The following is a 24,961-nucleotide window of genomic DNA, read 5'->3' as shown; positions in this document are numbered from 1 at the left end:
CCGTTAACTTCGGTTGCTTGGAAGCTAAAATACCCTTTAGAATTTCAAATTTTCTTACAAGAACTTGATTTTTAGCGTTCAGTTTGTATGGCAGCTATATGCTAAAGTCGTCCGATCTAAATAATTTCTACGGAGATTATAACGCTGCTTTGGAAAGTTATCTGTGCAAAAAGTCGTGAAGATAACTCGTCAAATAAAAAAGTTTTTCATATGAACTTGGTTTTGGTAGATCAGTTTGTATGGCAGCTATATGCTATAGTAGTGCGATCTGAATAATTTCTATGAAAATTATAGCATTGTCTTCAAAAATAATTAGCGTCAAATTTCATGAAGATATCTTCTCAACTAACAAAGTTTTTCACATATGGACTTGGTTTTTATCGATCAGTTTGTATGGCAGCTATATGCTATAGTAGTCCGATCTGAATAATTTCATCGAAAATAATAGCACTGTCATTAAAAATAATTCGTATCAAATTTCGTGAAAATAACTCGTCTAATAAAAAAGTTTTTCATATGAGGACTTGGTTTTGGTAGTTCAGATTGTATGGCAGCTATATCCTCTAATGGCCCGATATCATCGTTTCCGTCAAATGAGCAGCTGATTAAGAAGAAAAGGGCTTGTACAAAATTTCAGACCGATATCTCAAAAATTGAGTGACAAGTTGGCATACTATATATGTGCAGCTAAGTCAACTCAGCTCGTCCGCCAATCACTTACATATAACTTTGTAGGATCTGCGACGTTTACTTCTGTGTTTTGGAATCTTCCTAGCAAACTTAATATTACCTCATGCAGGGTATAAAAACAAAAAAGGCAAAAAATAAGAAAATTTAAAAAAGGAATTATGTAAACGTTTGCATTTGGCAAATAGAGAGTTTCTTTGAAAGTGGGTCGTAGCTGGCGCACCGGGCTAAACCGGTTCAACCGTTTCGTTTGCCAGCTTTAACTACAATATTGCAACATGTTGGTGCTTTCTTTGGCTGCTGATTCAGCAATTGCATTGCTTTGTAATGCCGGGTTTTTGTGCGCTGCAGGGGTGGATAGTCACAAAGGTAATGACTTGACTTGTGGGAAGATAAAGCATACAAATTTCTAATACCAAAGGAAATCTTCCGCAGGCATTTGAGTGAATTCGTACGAACAGGAGTGCATTTTTGGTATAATTCTACTGCATGCTGATTAATTTTTACAATTTAATGTGTATAACTGCTTAAAGGTTCTGCAAGTTTCTTCGCATCTATTTAAAAGAGAGATCCAACTCCATTATTCAATTCAATGTGCGCTCAGTTGAGAGCCAATTAAGCACCGTTTAGTAACTTGGTGAATTTGATCAAATTTCTAAGTCTTGTCTTCATAGCAGCCTTGACATTTTCCTCCATTACTTCAAGCAACCCTTGAAGGATCTCTATTCATTCAAACTATAAGAGATCATATAAGTTTTAAGCTACCTATGAAAGGTTGATGAGTTTTGTGAGCACTCAGGATGCTGAGTAGGCAGCCGAAACAGTCACTAGTGACCTACGGACGCTTGAGTGAGAACATAACCTCTAAAGTTCCTACAACCTAATGTTCTATTAAAGCCGACTGCTTTTGCTTCCAACGACGATCTATTTATAATATTTTCAAAGATGAATTCAAAATTTGTTTCCAAATTTCTCTAAATGCTGACGAACACGTCGATTTTCGCACTTTCCGGGCATTAGGACCTAGAAGCCAACAGCTTGTTTCGTAAATAGTATATTCCAAGGACCAGGGGTGACCAAAAAATGTAACTCCGAAGCCACACGAAAAAAATTCTCTGTTGAAGTGATGTTGATGCGTGTTGAACGAAGCCAATCAGATACGGCTTGGACATCTCTGATTGAAAATCTGTTTCGAAAGGCAGGCTAATTATCGCTGAGGCGATCTTACGGCAGACTAAGCCATCGGAATGTGTTGATGGTTAGTCGCATGTGGAACTCTTGTACGGAAAAGCCTTATCTTAGGACCTTATTCTAAATTCTACGTCTTACCTTTGAACCTTATTTAAAATTCTACTTTAGTCCATCTTACATGAGTTTATGCTTATCTTAGGATCTTAGTTGAGAGGAAATATATTTGAAAGTAGAAGTCAGAACTTTGTCGAAAAGTCTTATCTTTGAACCTTATCTCAAACTCTACTTCGGTCCATCTTATATGATCTTAGGACCTTATTCTAAAAGTTTACCTTGGTCCATCATATATGAGAAGAAGCAATTTTGAAAGTAGGGGTCAGAACTTTGTCGGTAACGTTTCATCTTTGGTCCATCGCATAAGAGCAGAAGTACTTTTGAAAGTATGGTTTAGAACTTTGTCGGTAACGTCTTATCTTTGAAATCTTTGAACCTTATCTATAATTCTACTTCGGTCTATCTAATATGAGAGGATGTCTTGCAGCACTTTTGAAAGTATTGACCGAAATTTTGTCGGAAATCTTTTTCAGTATTACAACTGACTGCTCTCAAAGCAGTTTTAGGATAACAGAGACAGTGTCTTAAGGTCTTTAAGGTCTACAAAATATATAAATATTTTCCATCTTCAAAAGCTTAATTTTTATACCTTTTACTGTTCCAAAATACCTGCAACAGCTTTTCCAAACCCTCTTATGACTTAAAAATTCTTCCAAGCACTACCTCAAACTTTAAGGACACCCTTTTTGTACATTTTTCTGCCGACGAAAACTGCGTTTAGTGCACAGCCTGTGATATTATGCTGTTGACACATCAAAAAAGCGAAAATATTTAATTTATTGCAGCTGCGGTTGTTGTTGTTGTGGGCACTAAATAAAACTGACGTTGCTACGGCAGTTACTTCAGCGCCTAGCTCTAGTTGTTGTTATCATTGTTGACAGCAAGCTGCTGCTGATGATGCCGTTGTTACGGCTGGCGCTTTTTCAAAACGAGATTTGGACCAAAAAGATAACAAAAGAGCCGGCACTGTCAGCCGCGGCGTCGTTGCTTTTCGTGACATAATTGTGAACCATTTTTGGTTCTGTGCTGGGCGTTGGGATTACCAAGCGCACATAGATGAGCGCAGTGTTGGACATAGTGTTGGACACTTGATCCACTTGCCGACAAAGCGTGGTTTGGCAGATTTCGCTGTTGGTTGTTGTCGCTGTCGGCTATTGCTGTTTGGCGATGGTGTTGCTGTTAGTGCTGTTGTTGGTGGCACTGCTGTCGGTGTTTGGTGCTGCTGTTGGCGTTGCTATTACCGCTATCTTCACTTAACTGCGGCGATCTGCCGCTGAAGTTGAGTGATGGCATAATAATGCCATGAGATATCCAAAGTCGAGACGTGTCTTACTTCAAAATCACACCAAACAATCAATCACTATTGTTGTTGTTGCCCGTGATGCTGCTGTTGTTGTTGTGTGGGTGTTGCAGCTATCGGCAAGTGGCTATGCGTGCGGCAGCTATTGATGAAGCCGCGTGGGATGCGTTGAAAGTGAAACTGTATTTTCTTGTTTTCAAGTGGGTTTAACGGTGAGTGGCACGAACTTTGTTGTGTGTGTGTGAAGTGACGGAAAACTAAGCGCAACAAAACTATGAAATTGGTTGTAAAGAGTTTTCGTGCATAACTGCCAAACTAGTCGTTAAAATTTTGTAGTCAAAAATATTTGTTGCAGAAGTGGGTAAATACAAAATAACTGTATGTTTACACACTTTGTACAAAGTGAAAGTGAAATTACATAATATAACAAGGAGAGTTTTGTTGATTTTTGAAAATTTTCGAAAAAAGTTTTGGAAGACAAAAAATTTTTTAAAAATATTATTTCAAAAAAATTTTGGAAAAAAATATTTTGAATTAAAAATCTTAAAATTTGGCTGCTTTGTCATTTCTAAGGCTTAATGTGGTGTTTTGTGTAAAATTCTGATCTTTTAAGCTTTTTGAGCTTTTCTTCTTGAACTAAAAATTGAGTCTGTAGTCGCAAAAAGCTTTTTTCTAGAATGTTTCTTAAAATTTTGATACAAATTTAATCCCTAATATGGTGTTTTGTATAAAATTCTGAGCTTTAGCGCTTTTCGAGCTTTTCTTCTTGAATTGAAAATAGAGTCTGTAGTCGCTAACAGTTTTTTTGTAACATATTTCTTGAAATGTTTTTACAAATTTAATCCATATTGTATGAAATTCTGAGCTTTTGTGCTTTTAGAGCTTTTCTTCTTGAATTGAAAATTGAGTCTGTAGTCGCTAACGGTCTTTTGTTGAATATTTCTTTAATATTTGATACAAATTTCAAAAATTCAACCAATATTGTAAGGACTTTCTCGTGTGTCAAAATTTGCTTAAGGCGTTGCCAGTTTATTGAAAAAATAATAATTTAACCGAAAACTACCAAAATTATATCTGTTTATATACGAAATTGACTCTCACTTTTTGAGATATCGATATAAAATTGTGCACACATTCTGCTCTCCATAAAAACTGTTTATTTGTCGCTATCGCCGATATCGGACTACTATAGCATATTGTTTTCATACAAACTGACCGACATAAATAAAGCTCTTGTATGGGAAACTTTTTTATTTTACAAGATATCTTCACGAAATTTAGCGTGGGCTATTATCCAAGAAAAAGATACAATCTCCGAAGAAATTGTTCAGATCGGACCACTATACCATATGGCTGTCATACAAACTGAGTGATTGGAATCAAGTCCTTCTATTGGGAACTTTTTTATTTGAAAAGCTTTCCTCGTGGAATTTGATGCAGAGTACTATCTTAAGAAACGCTATAATCTCTCTGTAAATTGTGCAGATCAGACCACTATAACATATAGCTGTCATACAAACTGATCGATTAAAAACAAGTCCTTGTATGAACAACTATTTTGTTTGACAAAATATTTTCCCAAAATTTGGCATAGATTATTAGCCTAGCCAGCGGTATAATCTTTGAAGAAATTGTTCAGATCGGAACACTATAGCATATAGCTGCCATACGAAATGACCGATCAAAATCAAGTTGAATATCCTTTTATACCTTTTTATATATTCTAGTTGTGTATTGTTGTTGTGCAGCTAAAGGTAACATTGTTTTTGTTTATATATATTGACATTAAAAAAAAAATATGTTACATAAATTAAATCAATATTCATTGCTTTTTGGTTTTTACTTCTATATTTACTAATTTGTAATGCGCTGTTGTCCTTTTCAATTAATTATGCAGCTTTACATAAGCATTTCATGTAATTTCTGTTTTTGCCAAACTCATTTTAAAAATTTTTTACCAAAAAAAAGCTAATTAATTCAATTTGCTTCAATTTGCGCAACGTTAGCGCCAGCTGTTGGCAAAAGAAAACATAGAAAAAAACCGAAAACCCGGAAAACTAAAAAAGTAATAATAACAAATAGCATCATTTATCAAACCGCAAAAGCCACAATTATTTTCCAACATTATTTTGCATAATTGATGCACAATCAGTGCGAAGCGCACGCATCGATGACGCGCCATAAAAACGCTTGCAAATAAATGCACACAAGCAAAACAACAAAAAATGGTAATAATAATAAGCAAATCAGGAAAACATATTAATAACAATGGCGCTTAATAAATTCCACACTCGTAAGTACATACATGCATACAGATGTATTTACAGGCATCAGTCATCAGCGCTGAGCCTTTGCACTTCAGCAAATACAATAATCGTGTTCTGATAAAATGAAAATGCCCACTGTTTGTTTGCCACCGTAATTATTGCGCTCATTTATTTATAGCAGCACTTTGCTGCATGTAAATATGTTTGCACTTATAGCATGCTGATAATAAGCTATAAAAAATATGAACTTTGATACTTTAATGAATTGTAGTATTTGCACTGCACATCCTGTGCGCTAAAGCACTTTATATAATGGCATTAACGCGATGAATTTACCATATTTACTAATCATCAATAATGTTTACTTAACTAGTTGCTAATTATGGCGAAACGTATTTGCAAAACTATAACGGGTTGTGGTTCTCTCCTGCCTTTTTACTGTCATGGAGCGCGTGTGATATCACGAGAAGTGCGAAAAATCCATAAAAAATCCTAAATTTTGAAACAAAATGAATTAAATATAAAAGAAAATTTAAAATTTTGAAAACTATTTTCTAACACTTTTAAAAAGAAAAGTAAATTTTCGAAAGACTTTTTCTACAATTAAAAAAACTCTCAAATGAAAAAAAGTGTAAAATTTTGAAGAAATATTGAAATTGAAAAAAGAAATCAATAATTTTTGCAAAAATTCTCAAATTTTGATAAAAAAGTTTTTGAAAAAATCTAAAATTGAAAAATAATTCTAGTATTTGGAAAAACGAATTCTCAAATTTCGAAAAAAATCTTAAATTTTCCTAAAAATTTAAAATTGAAAAAATATATATGTAGTATGTACATATATAAAAATGGGAGAAATTCTCAAATTTGGAAAAAAGATGTTCAAATTAAAAATTTTTTCAAATTAAATTTTTTTTTGTAATTAAAATTAAAAAAAATTTTAAAATTTTCGAAAATACATAATTTTGAGAAAATTCTCAGATTCTGAAAAAGAAGTTCTAAAACTTTTGAAAAAATTTTTAATTGAAAAACAATTCTACAATTTGGAAAATACTATTCTCAAATTTCCAAAATAAAATTCTACAATTTTGAAAAGAAATCTAAAATTGAAAAAAAAATCTAAAATTGTGGAAAAAACAATTCCCAAATTTCGAAAAAAAAGTTTTGAAATAAAAAAAATATTCAAATTACAAAAAAAAAATTGAAAAAAAGTTCTAAAATATTGGAAAATAACAAAAATTTAAAAAAAAAATCTTACATTTTGAAAAAAAGTTCTAAGCTTTTGGAAAAACTTTGAAATTTTGGAAAAACAATTCTCAAACATAAAAAAACTCTCATATTTTGAAAAAAAAAATTTTAAATTTATTAAATTCAAAAATTTCAGAGTTTGTAAAGACAACTTTTATTTAGTTTGGGCAGTAGCTATGGAGAATTTCAAGAATTCGTAGTTTATACGAAATTTTTGGGTAAAATGTAGCATAGTTTTTACACACACCGCTGCAATATACATTTTTTCATTTCCTTTTGTTAATATATACATTTGAGACCAAACAGAATACATGTGTTTAAAGCCTTTAAAAGTTTTTGCAACGAAAAATAATGTGAAAATAAAAAAAAAATTTAAATTCCTTAAAAATTCTTAATTTTTTTTAAATTCCGCTAAACCTTTAAAGTTTTTTTTGCAAAAAAATGAGAAATTTTGAAATTTTAATAATAAAAGCTTGAAAATTAAACCAAAAATTTTAATTTTGAAAACTTTTAATGAAAGTTTGAAGATTTTTTTAAAAGCTGCTTTCAAAAATGTTTGACAATTTTGTGATTCAGTGATTTGCTTCATTTTGATTTAAAATACTGAACATTTAAATGAACGTTTGAAAATTTAAAAAAAGTCAATTTTGAAAATTTTTTTTCAAAAAAGGTTGATATGTATGTAAGTTTCGTTAAAATTTTTTAAACATTTCTTCAAACAATTTTTTTCAAAACATTGATAACTTTTTTTAATGAAAATTTAAACATTTCTTCAAAAATTTTTTTTCAAAACATTGATAACTTTTTTTAATGAAAATTTGTGAATTTTATCAACAATTTTTCAATGCTTTGTACTGAAGTTTTAAACATTTTTTATATTTTTTTGACAAATTCTTTACAAAACTTGAAAGTTTTCTTAAAAAACTTAAAGAAATTTATTTTAATAAAAATTTTTGTAAAAATTTCTTCAAAATGTTTTGAAATTTTTTTCTTTAAAATATTTTCTGTTTTTCTTTAAAAGCTTTGCATATTTGGTTATGAAATTTTGAACATTTTTTCAAACAAATTTTTAGTTTAGATTGTTTTCGATTCCTGGACCGACTAATATCATGCAGTCTTTTCTTACATTTGTATTACAAACCTTTGAGCGTATTTTAGCTATAATTTATAAAATATATAATTGTATAATAACTATTAAGGTACCTCCCTACTTTTGTTGGATAATAACAAAGAAGACAGTTATGCAATTGACGACAGTTTCATTCCATAACTTTTTTGGATTGCGTTTGACAGGGAAATATATTAGTGCGTGACGTCATGAACGAAACTAGGGAAAGCTGTTTCTATTTAAAATCTGTTGTCTCTAGATATTGAGAAGCTTTTTAATTAGAATAACAAATAAGAAATTCCACATGCCCCAGTCTTTAAAATTGAAAATTTTGTTTGTTTTTAATTCTCTCAAGCTTAAATGAAAAACTTTTTGTTCTAATCGTTTTAGCTGTCACATTCAACTGTCATTCTTGCGCCTTTCAATATACTGAAGCATCCCAACTGTTCTCAAAGTATCTCGGCAACAATTAAAACTGTCGCAATTATATGCCCTCACCAATATTTGCCAAACAAAAATTTATCTAAATACTTAGCAACAAAATATCTTACTAGCAAAATCGCGACAGTATTCTCCTGCTCGCCAGTGGAATATGCTTTCAGTTAAGATTTGCCAAAGCGCACAACATTGATTTTCTATTCTGGTTAAATGGCCAGATGTCGTAAAAATAAATTAAAGCATAGCAAAGCGTTGAACGAATCCAATTAGTGGCAGTTGAAAGTGTCGCAGCGAATATGGTTGCGTGCCACCGGCGACTGGCCGCTGTTTTGGCATGCAGCACACACTCCTATGCACCTATGCAGCGCTAGCTTGCCTCCCGCGCCCGCCATGCCGCTCGGTCTGTCAGCAATTAAATCCAGTTTGTCGTGTGACGTAATGTGACACTGTTGCTGCGACGGCTGCTGCCAACTGCCCACCGTCAAATCAACTTAGTCGCGCATTATTGCTGCACACACACAAACATACACATGTTATATATGTTGGCAGGTATACAGAGGTGGTGTTGTGGGCCCAACAGCGCACAAGCGCTTTTCAGCTAATTGCTTTTTGCAATATTTGGTATTCGCTTAGACGAGTATTGGTTATTTCTATTTGATTTGATTTGCAAATTGCAATGCTATTTTCGCAACAGAAACAACTGGTTTTAGTTCTCAGATTTTTTCCTATATTTATACCCTGAACAGGGCAAATACAAGTGACTGTTCGAATATGCGCGAATTAATACCTAAGTTTTTGAGTTATCGTTTTGCAAGTTTGCACATGTTGTTTTTTCCCCAAGATGCTACTCATTTGTCGGAACCGTCGATGTTGGTTGACTATAGCATATAGCTGCCATACAAAGTGACCCTTCGAATCAAGTTCTTGTATGGAAAACTTTTTTATTTAACATGATATTTTCACAAAATTGAACATAAATTATTCCCCAAGAAAACGAGATATTCTCTGAAAAATTTGTTCAGATCGGACCACTATAGCATATAGCTGCCATACAAAGTGACCAATCAGCACTAAGTTCTTGTATGAAAAACTTTTTTATTTAACATGATATCTTCACGGAATTGGGTATATATTTTTACCCAAAATAACGGTACAATCTTTGGAGATTGCGTGCAAATCGGACTACTATATCATATAGCTGCCATAGAAACTGACCAATCAACGTCAAGTTCTTGTATGAAAAACTTTTTTATTTGAAGAGATATCTGCACAAAAGTTGAAATAAATTATTGTCCAAAGAAGTGCCACAATCACTGAAGAAATTGTTAAGATCGGACCACTATAGCATATAGCTGCCATACAAACTGATCTTTCAAAATCAAACTAAAGGTCTTTTATACCCTTTTAAGCTAGAAGAATTGCAGCTGTGAAGGGTGTTATAGCCTCGTTATAGCCGAAGTTAACGTTCATTCTCGTTTTTACTTTACTTTTGTCGTTGTGCGCAAACAAACCAGGTTGCAGCTTGATTGATTTGGCGTTTATCAGGTCTGCATACGCATTGTGCAACGTGATTTCTAGATTAACATAAATTTTTATATATATACATACATATAGATTTTAAAAATTTTAGAATCAACCGTTCGATATACTATACGTATATACATACATATGTCCGTATGTTTGTACATAATTTTATTAGCTTTCTCATTTCAGTCCGGCATTTCGCTGTGCTGAATAATAAATACTACCGACAGCAGGTTTTCAGTCATTGTTATTCTTGTTGTGTTTATTATTATTGTTTTTTCATTTACAAACTTACGGAATAATATTTGCTTAATTCATGCGCCGTTTATTTGTTGGTTGAATTCAGCTTTTGCTAATCATTATGTAGAGTTGCGCAGTCAGGCAACAAAATGACAAATAGCAAATGTTTTGTTTGGAAAGTTGTTGTTGTTTTTCTTTAATTTTTACTAAATCTTAAAATCTTGTTTTGTATTCTAATTATTTGTGTTGTTGTAGCTGTAAAAAGCTTTACTTCCTTGTAATGGCTTTCGCTAATGAATTAAAACTGATGTGTGGCTGAATGAGGCACTTATGAGCATATAAACATACATACTATATTATACATACATATATGCATACACATACAGTATACACAAATATTTATGCATGTATGTGTGTTCAGTTGACTTATTACTCAAGCGATTTAACAACGTTTCCGTGTTCATAAATAACAATAAAAAATGATGTTCACGTTTAGTATTTGCTCTTACCATACACACATACGATGTACATATACATATATGAATGTATGCATGTATCAGTATATGCCGGTAAGTGAAAAAGCGTGAAGTTATGCAATAAGTTTGCCTGCTTATCCCACATTACATATGCATTAAAATACTTTTACTCAGCAAGGCAAGCAAAGTGAGTGATAAGCGTAATGTGTGTATGTGTATGTGTGCGGCGCCGAAAAGCGCTTTCTTTGACTTGTTTTCGTGCATATTTTTGCATTTAATACATTTCAATGGCATTAGTTCGGGTAAAACTTTGCAAGAATTTGCTATTTATGCGCTTTTAAGCTTTGTAAGTGGAGCATAAGAAGAAGAATTCACTTAGACGTAAAGCGAAAATCTTCAAATAGTAAAGGAAGAAGGCTTAGACGTAAAGTCAAAATCTTAAAATCGCAAAAGGGGGCTAGATACGTGCAAATAAATCTATGTCAAATTTTTATAGAATCCCAAAATGTGGAAATTTCTGCAGAACATGTGATAATTTGGTTGAAACATATTTTCTAAACTTTCAAAATAAAATGTGTCCCAAAAGTGCAAAATTGTCCCAAAAATAATTTTACAACGAAATAAAATGAGAATATTTGTAAAATAGTCTACATATTTTTACTTAAATTTGTCCCAATATGTTAAAATTTTTAATAAAAAGTATTGATTATTTGGTTAAAACACATTTTTTATAGTTAAAAGTTCAAAAATAAATGTGTCCCAAAAATTTAAAATTGTACCAAAAATTATCAATTGTCCCAAAAATTTAAGAACAATTTTTTCAAATCGAAGTGAAGTAAAAATTTTAAAAAATTTAGTAAAAGTTATTAAATATTCTTTTTAAGTTGTCCCAAAAGTTTAAAGTTTCCCAAAATGTCAAAATTTTTATAAAAAGCGTGATTATTTAGTTAAAACATATTTTTTAAATTTCAAATTTCAAAAATAAATATGTCCCAAAAATTTAAAATTATTCAAAAAATTAGAAATTGTCCCAAAAATAAGGAAAACATTATTTACATAGAAACAAAGTGGAAATAAAAACAATGTTCACTAAAAGTCGTCAAGATGGTTTCTTTTCATTTGTCCCAAAAGTTTTATGTAAGAAAAATTTTAAAAATTCATTTAAAAATGCCACAATTTGTTATAAGTATATTTTTTGAACTTTAAAATTTAAAAGTAAATGTATCCCAATAATGAAAATTGTCCCAAAAAATAAAGATGCAAATTTTCACAAAGAAATAATGTTAAAATAGTAAAATATTTATGTAAACTGTTCTAAATTATTCTTTAATTTGTTCCAAAAGTTTTATGTGTGCCAAAATTGTACAATTTTTTTAAAAAATGCCATAATTTGTTTTAAGTATATTTTTTAAACTATAAAATTTAGAAATAAATGGGTCCCAAGAAATTAAAATTTTTTCAAAAATTAAGAAAAATTATTTACTTAGAAGTAAAGTGAAACAATACAATATTTTATATTTCAAGAGTTTTTTATGACAAAAATATTAAAATTTCTTTCAAAAACGTTGTCATCTGTTTTAAAAATATTTTTTAAACTCGAAATTTCAAAAATATTTTTATGACGAAAAATTCAAATGCTTAAAAACAAATAAAATTCTTACCTACATACATATGTAGAAGTTAAGTGAAAATCTAAAAGTATTTAGTTAAATAAGTCTAGATAATATTTTTTTTTAATTTGTCCCAAAAGTTTTATGTGACCCAAAGTTAAAGATTCGTCTCAAACATGTTATCAGTTGTTGCAAATATGTTTAAAAACCTCAAATTTTAAAAATGAATATGTCCCAAAAAATTAAATTTGTCCCAAAAAGTAAAAAAAGTAATATGTATATTTTAAAATAATATTAAAAAGTTTTACTGAAAATATTTTGTTTAAAAAATCTTGTACCAAATAAAATTGTCCCAAAGTATAAAAAAATAAAATTTAGTTGACGAAAATTGCCATAAAAATATTTTGTAACATAAAATTTATGTACATAGTTTTGCACGCTTTTAAGAGCTAACCAAATTATCCCTAAGTATAAAAAGTGAAAATTTAGTTGACGAAAATTGTCCCAAAAAATGTATGTACATATATATTTTTGAAGATTTCTAAGAAGTATCCAAATTTTCTCATTATACGGGCGCCTGAGATAAAGATTTATATTTTATAACCAAACGCATCGAGAATTAAATGGCATTAAGATAATATTACCTGTAACCTAGTCCTAGAAATCACTTTTTCAGATTTATATAATAACACAAGATTAGCTTCAAGCCAAAGAAATATCTAAGTTAAAGGTGCAATTCAAAAGTAAATCAGAAGTGTTCAAAAGCTTAAAGTCCACCGAGAAATCAGTGTTAATGACTGATAATATACATACATATGTATATGCAAAGTCATTATTCACATTATTTTATTTATGAAGTAATTTACTGCGCACAGACTGCCTTAAAAATTCTGCTATATTAACGATAAATCATTTTCGGTAGTAGTAGCTTATCAATAAGTGGACTTACGAACTTGCTTTATTGCTTATTTGTCAAACGGGTTAAACAATGCACAAATTTATAAGCACGATCGACCATGAGCACGTGATATATGACAATATGTATTAACAGCTGGTTTGTTACTTATTCGATATACAAACATACATATACTGGGGTAATAAAAAATAAATCGCTGTTGTTAAAAATTTATAAAAATTTACGAGCAAAACCGCCCATTTAGAGGAGATAAAAGCAATTAATAACTGTTACTGCGTCGCCTCACTGTCTGAACGGGGCATAAATATGTTAGAGTTAAAAGGCCAAACATTATGAGCACTCAATTATTTAGATTTATTTTATTTAAATTTTTTGCCATTAATTTATTTCTCAGAGCAAAATGATTGATGACTTTAATTGCGAGTTTCAATTTGTAAAAATACAATAATTAAAATGGCCCAAATTCATGCTAATTATTGCGGAGAAAACTATTAACCAAAAGGCTAAGCAGAACAAAATTCATTAATGAAATGAGTTGAGTTAATTGCAGGCGCGCGCAGAATTTATGTCATTTTCACTCAATGAGTGCGGGTAGTCTGAGTAATTGGTTTCGAAATGGACATAAATTAGAAAGAAAGACATTTTTAATGAACAAATATTCTTAAAATATTGTTCGAATAATTTCATATTTTTTTTTATTTTTCAAATAATATTTTTTCCAATAAATATTAAGTAAATGGAAGTTATTTTGAAATTTTTTTCGAAATAAAAGGTTTTTTAATTTTTTTTCAAACATTTTTTAATTAAGATATTTTTCATATTTTCAAAAAATTTTTCATGATAAAATTTCATTAAAAATTTGAAAACTAACTAGTTTTTTTAGAAAATTTTCAATATCTTTTTTATTTTTAAACAATAGTTTTCCAATTAATTTTAAATAAAAAAAGTATTTTAAAACTTTTTTTGCAATAAAAAGATTTTTTCCAAAAATTTTTAATCTAGACATTTTTCAAACGTATATTGAAATAAATTTCATGAAAAACCTTTTTTAAAAATATTAAAAACGTTTTTGAATTTGTTTTTGATAATTTTCAATTTCTCTTTTATTTTTTGAATAATATTTTTTCTAAGAAATTTTAAATAAATAAAAGGTTTTTAAATTTGTTTTCGAAATAAAAGATTTTTCAAATTATTTTCAAATTTTTTTAATAAAAACATTTTACAAAAATATTTTCAAATAATTTTTCATAAACAAATTTCATTAAAAATTTGAAAAACTATTTTAGACAATATTTTAGAAATTTTTTTAGTATCTATTTTATTTTTAAATAATAATTTTCCAATAAATTTTAAATAAAAAAGTTATTTTAAAATGTTTTTCGAAATAAAAAGTTTTTTAAATGTATTTCCAAAACTTTTTAATAAAGACATTTTTCAAACATATTTTCAAATAATGTTGCATGATAAAATTTCATTAAAAATTTGAAAAACAATTTTTGAAATTTTTTAGAACATTTTTAGTATCCCTTTTATTTTTAAATAATATATTTCCAATAAAGTTTAAATAAAGAAAGATATTTTAAAACTTTTTCGAAATAAAAAGAAATTTTTAAACTTTTTAAACAATTTTTAGTAAAGACATTTTGCAATTAAATTTCATGAAAAACTTTTTGTGATTTTAAATTTTCGATTTTTTTATTTTTGAAATACTTTTTTTCCAATAAATTTTACATAAATAAAAGGTTTCTTAATTTGTTTTTCCCTATAAAGTTTTTTAAATTTTTTTCGAAACATCTTTTTATAAAAACATTTTTCTAACATATGATTAAATAATTTTTCATGAAAAAATATTTTTAAAATTTATTTCAAATATTTTTTCATCCAAAAAGTAAGGTTGTTTTACATTGCTGCATAGTGTTACCATATTTACGTATATTTAAAAACCAAATGTTGTCGCTGACCTTCTTGATTTTCTGAAATAATTACTGAGTAAATTACAGCCCTAAGCTAATTGAGGGGCAAGCGTGCAATTATTAACCGTGGAGCTCACCAAAAACTGCTTGAGGCAACAAAGCAGAATTAAGAAAATATGTTTTAAGTAAATAAAAGAGCATGCATATACCAAAATATTTAAATATATATTGCGAGCTGCCCAACCTGCGCGTTTAATGATTGCTTGAGCCATGTCGTGTTTTATTTGAACGCATAAGGTACATATATAATTGCTTGGATATAAACAGCCAAGCTCCTTAAAAATTCAAGCGTTGACTTTAAACACCTTGGAAAAGTTATAGCAAAATTAAAAATGCCTTTAAATACATATTTAAATATAATAATTATGATTATTTTTATGCTTGAAAGATATAAAATAAAAGTGAAGCTTAAGACCAGTGTTGCTTTGCTGTGCAATTAAAAATAGTTATAATTATTTCAGCAATGTTGTGTTTGTAGTTTTTGTTACATATTTTGAATTTTTTTTTTCATTTTATTTTATTTTATTTTATTTTTTTTTAAATTTTTATTATTTTTTTTCATTAAAATTTGTTTACAATTTTTTGTGTCAACATTTTTATTAGTTTTTTTTTATACCATATCCCATTATTATTATATTTTGTATTATTATTATTATTTTCTCAGTTTTCTTACTGTTAATTAGCTTACACACCCTAAATCTCTCAAGCTTCTGTTAATTCCGAAAGAAAAATGTGCGCGCATGAACTGTGTGAGAGATAAACTAGTTTACACTTAAAAATTGACATTAGCAGCACTTGTTGTGGACATAATTAATTGCGTTAATTAGCTGTGTAAGGCTGTTACTTGATATACATACATACATATATTTATATACATATATTTATTTATTAGAGTGTTTTGTTAGCAGCGACAAACTGTTTAAACTTTATTATAAAAGCTTTTATTTGCTCTCTTTTCAGGTGCTAATTTTCACTTTGCTACTACATTACTGGGAACGGGAACTTAGTTCGTGGTAAGTTTTTGAACATTTCTTATTTTTCAAACAATAAATAACAAATCAATAGTTTCCGAAATTTTTTTTTAAAGTTTTAGGAAACTTATTGTTAAGGAGTTTTGGAATTGTAATATATTTTCATAAACTTTTTTTAAACTATTAATGAAAAAACGTTTTTGAATTTTATATCGTCAAACTTTTTTTTAAATTTTCGAATATATATTTATTTTTTCATAAAAGAAACCTTTTAAAGACATTTTTTCTGAGTTTTTTCATTTATTTCGACAATTTTTTAATAAAAACGTTTTGTTTTAATAATTTTGAATTGCAAAATGTTTTTAAAATTTATTTCGAATAAATTTTTATTCGATTTTACAAGTATTTTATCAAATTATAGTATTTTTTAGATTTATATCGAAAATTTTTAATATGAACAATTTTTAAAATAATTTTGAATGAAAAAATGGCTTTGCAGGTATGTCGCATAATTTTTTAAAAATCTTTAATTGAAAAATGTTTTTGATATTTATTTCGAATATCCTTTTTCGCTTTTATTGATTTTTTTTTACAGTATTTAAAATAAATAAATATTTTTTAGATTTAATTCGAAATTGTTTTCAAATTAACAGTTCTTCAAATAATTTTTAATGAAAACAGGTTTTTGCAATTTATGTACATACATACATATACATATGTATGTATGTATATACATCGCATAATTTTTAATATTTTTTTCGAATATTTATTTGTTTACTTTTTAATACACTACAAATAAAATTTTTTTAAAGGAAATTTTTCTTGCAGCCTTTTAAATTTAAAGGAAACATTTTTTTAATAAAACAATTTCCTCAAATAGTATTTTAAAAAACAGTGTTTTTGAAGTTTATTTCCAATAATTTTGTGCTTTGATATTTTTCATTTTTTTATAAAACTTAAAGAAAGTTTTGAAATTTATTTCGAAAAAATTTTAAAAATCCCCATTTAATTTTTTCGAATAGCAATATCTCTTAAAATATTTTTTCGAAAATGTTTTTGAATTTTATTTCGAAATTATTAGGATTTTTAATAAACTACAGATAAATGTTCTCTTAGCAAAAAATTGTAATTTTTTTTTAATTTTTTTCGAATAATTTTTAATAAAATGTTTTTAATTTAAATACAATGTTTCTTTTAATAATTTTTCAAGCAAAAATGTTTTTGCTATTTAATTCAAATAATTTTTTAATAACTTGTTTTAGATCAATAAATGTTCTCTTATTAAAAGTTTTTTAACATTTTTTTAAATTTATTTCGAAAACTTTTGAAATTTATTTCGAATAATTTTTAATAAAATATTTTTAATTTTAATACAATGTTTATTTTTATAATTTTTCAAGCAAAAATGCTTTTGCTATTTAATTCAAATAATTTGTAATAACTTTATTTTAGACTTAGCACAGATAAATGTTCTTTTAGCAAAGTAAAAAAACTTTTAATTTAATTCGAAAATTTTTTAAAATTTTTTTCAAATAACATTTTTTTAAAAAATGTTTTTAAATTTATTTCTAATGATTTTTAATAATTTTTGTTTTTTAATTTTCATTCAATATTTTTTTTTATATTTTTTCAAGCAAAAATATTTTCGAAATTTTACTTCAAATAATTTTTAAAAATTTGCTTTTAATTTTTTTGAATAAATATTATTTTTTCAATAAATTACGCATAAGGTTTTCTAAGGAAAAATTTTATTGGAATTTTTTATTTCCAAAATTTTTGTCAAATTTTGGTTTATTAAAATTTAAAAAATTTTTTCAAAGAAGTTAGAGTGCACAAAATTTTGAAACTTAGTTTGAACAATTCGTAATAATTGTTACCACTTTTTTCGAATAACTATTATAACTATTTTTATTTAAAAAAAATTTCATATTTTTTTTAAATGTATTTCGAAGATTATTCAATAAAAAATATTTTTAGAAGTGTATTGAAATGAAAATATGTTTTTGAAATTAATTTTGAATAATTAAAATTTTTTTTGTTTTTTAAATTTTTTCGAATAATTTTCAATAAAATTGTATCTTTCGAATTTATTTCGAATAAAATTAAATAGAAAATTGTTTTTTTATATAAAAATTCTAAACATTTTTCGAAAAAGAAAATCTTTTACATAAAAGGGAGATTTTATTACAAATTTCTCTGCTAAAACTTTATAAAATGCAAAAACATATACATTCAACAACATATACATATGTACTTATGTATGTATGTACTATGTATGCAAGCCAAAACGCAAATATGTCTTTCTATGTTATGCAGTGTTTTGCACCCCTCTTGCGGTAAGTACAACGTTTTTTATTTTTAGAAAATAGCAGAGCTTAGTTTTTTACTTGCAACTGTTTGCGCATGTGTATGTGCTTAAACTGTGAGCGTAGCTAAAACGCTCTATAAATACAGCAGCAAGTGTAAATAATTGTAGGCGCTGGGAAATGTGTGCTATTTAACGTGGAATTACGGTTAAAAATAACAAATAAGCGCTGTCACACACACACATCTATTGTGCTATCTATACACGTGCATGTATACATACATATACATATATTTACATATGTATGTATGTATGCGTTGGAATACACCTGCAGCTAATGGGAACGAGGACATGAAAGCACTTTCTTGCCTACGTCATTATCAGCATTTCTATTTTGTTTCCTTACACATTGCACATTGCATTTGCTGTCTATTACACACACGCACATACAAAATTGTTTGTGCTGCGCTTATTTCTAGTTACTCATACGACATGCGCACCCGCCAAAGCAAATAGCCGCATATAAATATAAATGAAAAAGTACCGCAATTGACAACGCAATGAACTCATGCAACTGTTTAAATAAGTATTTAATGTATACTAATGTGTTGTTGTTTACATATTGTAGTGTATTTATATACATATATACATACATATGTACATATGTACCTATATGGGCAGAAAATAGTAAGACTTTCTTCATAATTTTAAAATTTTTAATTTATTTCTCAAAAACTAGGTCCATCCCCTAAAATTTTGGTTTCAATACACTTGCGTCAACGTTTTTTTCAATTCCCGAAAAAATTGTTGAGGACAATTTCCGAAAAAAATTAGTGATTTTGGACCAAATCGTGCTTTCACTTTCCCCAAATAATCTTTAAAAATAGTTTTAATTGATCCTTTCAGCATTCCGAACAATGTCAGTTGCCATAGGGATCACTGAGAGTCATATCAGCCCAAAAAAAGACTCTATCGACGAAATCGTTCTCGCGCGAAATTTAAATTAAAAAGTCTTACTATTTCTTGACCACAGGTATATATGCGCTGGCATGTACACATTTGTCAGTCATTGCTCTGCAAATCGCTCAAATGTCGACAACACGTGCCAACTGCACGTTGTCTATTTAAAATTTACAACAACAACAATGACTCACATTACCTTGCATCTAATATGCATACAATTGTTTGTTGTACTCATTTGTTGTTGACTTGGAAGTGGGTTTATTGTTTCAGCATGTGGCTTGTGGTTTCGCGCTTGTGTGTGTGTGCGTGTGCGTGATTTTCGAATTTAGCTCTTCACGTGCCGTGATTAATGAATATACATATATATTTATATACATATAACCATATAAATATTTTATTGACAAAAATTTGCTTTGCCTCATGTATTATTTGGTCATTATCACAGAGTCGTCAATTGCACTTAAGCATACTGTCGCAGCTGTCATGCCTCACTGTCAGCTACTGTCAAGCGGTTACTTGCTGACTTCTGTTTATGCTTAGCGGCGTTAAGAAATGTATGTAAGTCGATATCATGGCATAATAAGTGCCCGCATATCCTGCTGTTATATCCAATTTGTATCAAACGCCTGCCTCCAGGTGGGCGTCAGCGCATGCATGATATATTACGCCACTTAATATGCAACAATTCGCTAACGCTTGACTTACTTTAATTTTAGCCATTGTACTTAAGGCAAACGGAGTTTATACATATTTCCAAAGCAAATATGTAAATAATTAATCACGCGCAGAGCTGAAACCGCCTTCTTTGTGGCATGGCAGGTGGCGCTGACTCAAGGTAGAATTAATACATTTTCTTACTTAAATTGAATTTGGACCACCAAGGCAACATAAGAGACTGTAGAGTTTCATGTAACCTTCTAAGAAGCTAGTAAAGACTGTAGTCAGGAACAAAACAAAAATGTTTGCTTCGGTTACACCATAAAAATATTCTATACAAAAACTTAATTACGGTTGCACAGTTTGTATGACAGCTATATGCTATAGTGACTCAATCCGAACAATTTCTTTGGAGATTGCATTATTGACCTAGGCAACAATCCATGTCAAATTTCATGAAGATACCTCATCAAATAAAAAAGTTTTCGATACAAGTACTTTATGCCGATCGATCAGTTTGTATGACAGCTATATCCTTGTCCTCATGGAATAATTTGTGCCAAATTTCGTGAAAATAGCTCGTCAAATGAAAAAGTTTTCCATACAGGTACTTTATGGCGATCATTCAGTTTATATAGAAAAATCGAAAATAAAAGAAGAGTGATATAATGCTTATATATAGATATGTATTTATGCAGGAATATAGCGTGTATTGGAGAATATTGAAGAAGTAGGAAGGAAAGAGAGGATAGAAATATCGACAATATTGGAGAATAGTGTATAATTTCGAGGGAAAGAAAAAGCCGAAATTAAGTTTATATTGGAGAGTGGTGTAGAACGAGAAGATAGGAATATCGCCGATATTGGAGAAGAGTGGAGAAGAAGGAAGGAGAGAGAGAGTGGAAGTATCAACCATTTTGGAGAGTAAGGAGGGAAAGAAAGGGTAGAAATATCACCTATATTTAAGAGGAGTGGAGAAGTCGGAAGGAAAGAGAGAATATAATAACAATAAATATCGACAATATTTGAAAGTAGTTGAGTAATGGGAGGGGGAAAAAAAGGTAGAAATATCGTAAATATTGGAGAATGGTGGGTAATGAGAAAATTAGAATATCGCCTATAATGGAGAGGAGTGGAGATGTAAGAAAGAAGGAGATAGGAAGGATAGGTATATCCTCTATATTGAAGAGTAGTGGAGAGTAAAAGTGAAAACAGGAGGACCTTATAATTAGATAGGTCTCTTTTCGTTTCAAATGTTACTTTGAAGTTCAAAAATATAAATATCCGAGCTTTTTAAAAGGTGTTATATTTTGAAAAATGTTCTTTTGGAATTTGGAAATTTCAGTCTCTACTCCGTGTAATGAAATTGAGAACTAAGCTTAACGGAAATTCAATTAAAATTCTGTTTAACGTCTCAGAATTGTGATTTGTCATAAAATTGCATAACAAAGGGGCCATGCTTTGCAACATTGCACTTTGGCTTTACTGGTTAACACGAGCTTATCGCAGCTTAATAAAAAAAATTAATTTGACGAATGATTTATATACAGTTATAAGCATGTGTATTAGAGTCTGTACGTTCAAGATTAAGGTTATGTAGGTTATGTTTACCGAAATGATACTGTACCGGTGCATTAGGGTGGTAATTTCAAACATTTTGAAACTTTTCCCAAAATAATGATTACTACATCTTAAGGCTGTTAGCTTAGATTTAAGCAGTGACAGTTGCGAGCATGAAATTGTCAACACAATTTTAAAAAATCAGGAATTTTAGATTTTTTATGTACCACCCTTATGTTTAGAATAGCTACAAAGTTATCTATGTGCGTTTACTGCTGCTATCGCAATTTACGCTTGAATGATATTCTAGTTGACATTAACGCGCTTTGTGTTTGGCGCATGTTCAATCTGGCATCGCCGCAACCACAAGCACCGGCGGCGGCAAACAAGCCATACTGCAACATACATAGCGAGCAGAGTAAGTGCTCAAAGTCGTGTGTGGGGACATTTGCACCGATCGGTCTGCACAGCAGGTAACCGCAATTTCCGGGCGATTGCTATGCATGAATTAACGCACACACGCGCAGCCCACAGCGCCTGCATACTTTTGTATGTATGTGTGTGTAACCACACATATTCACCACACACACACACATACTTGTATAAGCCGCAGAGTGTTAGGCGACTTAGTGAAGGCATTTAGGCATTTATAGTCATTGTTGGCGGCTGGAAAAAATTAGTTTGTCGTAGGCAATTATTGCCAGCGTTATTTGTTGTTATTTTATTCAGCGCATTAGCTGCGCGCCTTCCTGCTGCAATTTTTATGTAATATGAGCTGGCGTTATTAGCTTGTTTTTCGCTGCACATTTCATTTATAATTACTTTATCTTGTTAATTTTTATGAAAAAAAGCGCGCCAACAATGCGTCTGTGTAATTGCTGAGATACACAAAAGCCTGACTGGGCTTTTTGTATTGAAAGTGCGCTAAGTGTGGGTTATATCTGATCAGGCAAGTTTACGATGTTTCAAAAATAATGCACCACAGTAAAACAATGGCAATAACAACAAACATGGAAGCATTTCTTATAGCAAAAAAGCGTATATAAAAGTCTTTATCTTGAATTTTGATTTTTATTAGCGATCAATTTGTATGGGAGGTATATGCTATAGTGGTCCAATCTGAACAATATTTTCGCAGATTTTAAGGTTGTTTTAGACAATAATCTGTTACAAATTTTGTCAAGATATCCCGTCAAATAAAAAAGTTTTCCATATATGAACTTGAATTTGGTCGTTCAGTTTGTATGACAGGTATATGCTATAGTAGTCTGATCTGATATATTTTTTCAGGGATTGTGGCATTGTCTTTGCTAATAAGCTGTGCCAAATTTCGTGAAGATATCTCGTCAAATAAAAAAGTTTTCCATACAAAGATTTCATTTTGATCAGTGAGTTTGTATGATAGCTATATGCTATAGTAATCCGATCTGTTTAATTTCTTTAAAGATTGTAATATTTCCTGAAAACATAATTCATGCGAAATTTTGTGAAGATATCTCTTCAAATAAAAAAGTTTTTCATAGAAGCATTTGATACCGATCGCTCAGTTTGTATGACAGCCATATGCTATAGTGGTCCGATTTAGGCCATTGCGACAAATTATCAGCTTTTTGAAGAGAAAAGGATTTGTGCAAAATTTCAGTTTGATAACTCAAAAACTGAAGGACTAGTTCGCGTATATTAGGACAGGCATAGGACAGCGGCGTTTCTTTCAGGGTGTTACAAATATTGTGGCAAACTTAAAATTTGCACTGGGCATAAAAAATTAATAGTTGAGCTATTTTTTTTTTTTAGAGTAAAGAAATAATATTTTTTTACCACTATTTCAACTACTTTTATCACACAAATTAAACAAACCTACTAACATAGCTTAAAAATGAGAACGCGCGTGTTTGCTAATATAAATAAGTGTATGTATATGTATGTATGTACATATGTACATACATATATAGTTATAGTATGGTATGAGTTGCCAACACTTGTCCGCTGATTACACGCTGTCGTTAGCGACACAATTAACAACTGTAAACTACAATAATTACACTTATTATATAAACAATGTGACCGAGATTGTTCTGGTTTATCCACAGATAAATATGTAACACTTGTAATCTCTATTTTTTATAAAAAAAATAATAATTTGTTAAATTGCGTCAATTGTTTTTTGTGCTTCTTTTTCTGTTTATCTTGTGTGCTGAACTTATTTAGTTGTGAAACAACTGTTATGTACATAAATACATGATACATATGTATGTATGTATGAAGGTATCTATGATAAAAAAGTATTGCGGTAATACGCGTGAATAGATTAAGACGCACATTTCGGGTGAAAAATTAATATAGAATTTATTAATAAAATATTTTTTTTTGTACTGAACACATTTCAAGGCTTTTTTTGAGGCTTCAAGTGAATTTTATTTTTTTTTTTTCATATTTAATAATTTTTTCTAGCAAAATCACTCTTTCTATATAGCACAACTTGTTTTTCACGGCTTAAAAACTTTTAATAGTTTTTTAACATATAAAAAATGTTCGCCATATCCGTCTTTCTACTATATACATACATATGTACATACTATACTCTATGTACTTACATACATATGTACATATATATATATGTATGTACATATATACATATATACAAGACAAAATTTGTTTTCGAGGCTTCAACCAACCTCCAGTAGTTTTTGTTTTTTTTTTTATATAAAAAACATTTCTTAGCCATATCCGTTTCTCTATAGGCTAAAAAAAACGTTTTTCGAGGTTTCAAAAATTTTATTTTTTTTGTTATAATTAAAATTTTTTCTATTCTAAAAAAAAGCTTTTTGAGTAGCTTTAAATATCTTTTAATTTTTTTTGTTACTTAAATTTTTTTTTAATTTTTTTATATACTTTATTTTTTTTTAGCCATATCCATACTCCGATATACTAAAAAGAACTTTAATGAGGCTTCAAGAAATTTTCAATTTTGTTTCTTGATATTTCAAAAATATTTTTAAAGCCATATCTGTCTCTCTATATACCCCAAAAATTTTTTTTCGAGACTTCAACCAACTTCCAGAAGTTTTTGTTTTGTTTTTGATATAAACAAATTTCTTAGCTACATACATATGTATGTATGTATGCATGTATATTCTCTGCTCTATAAGCTAAAAAAATTTTTTTCGAGTCTTCAAAAATTTTTATTTTTTTTTGTTATATTTAAAATTTTTTCCATTTTCTAAACAAAAATAAAACTCTTTTGAAGCTTCAAAGAACTTTTAGTTTTTTTTGATACTTAAAATTTTTTTTAAATTTGTTTTGATACTTAATTTTTGTTTTAGCCATATCCGTACCTCTGTACACATATGTACATATGTACATATGTACTAAAAAGAAATTTAATGAGGCTTCAAGCAATTCTTAATTTTGTTTCT

General features: G+C 29.1%; 1 protein-coding gene across 1 annotated transcript in view; it reads left to right on the top strand.

The window, feature by feature from the left end:
• Positions 1–24,961, top strand: part of LOC120770895 (protein goliath) — a 131,626-nt gene that overhangs the window by 26,760 nt on the left and 79,905 nt on the right. Inside the window, exon 2 of the mRNA XM_040098561.1 lies at positions 16,050–16,102. The gene's annotated coding sequence lies outside the window, so the exon portion shown is untranslated. The remainder of the gene's footprint in view (positions 1–16,049; positions 16,103–24,961) is intronic.

The sequence above is a fragment of the Bactrocera tryoni genome, chromosome 3 (assembly GCF_016617805.1).
Source record: "Bactrocera tryoni isolate S06 chromosome 3, CSIRO_BtryS06_freeze2, whole genome shotgun sequence".
NCBI classification, from domain to species: Eukaryota; Metazoa; Arthropoda; class Insecta; order Diptera; family Tephritidae; genus Bactrocera; species Bactrocera tryoni.
This window is presented reverse-complemented; position numbering and strand designations above follow the sequence as displayed.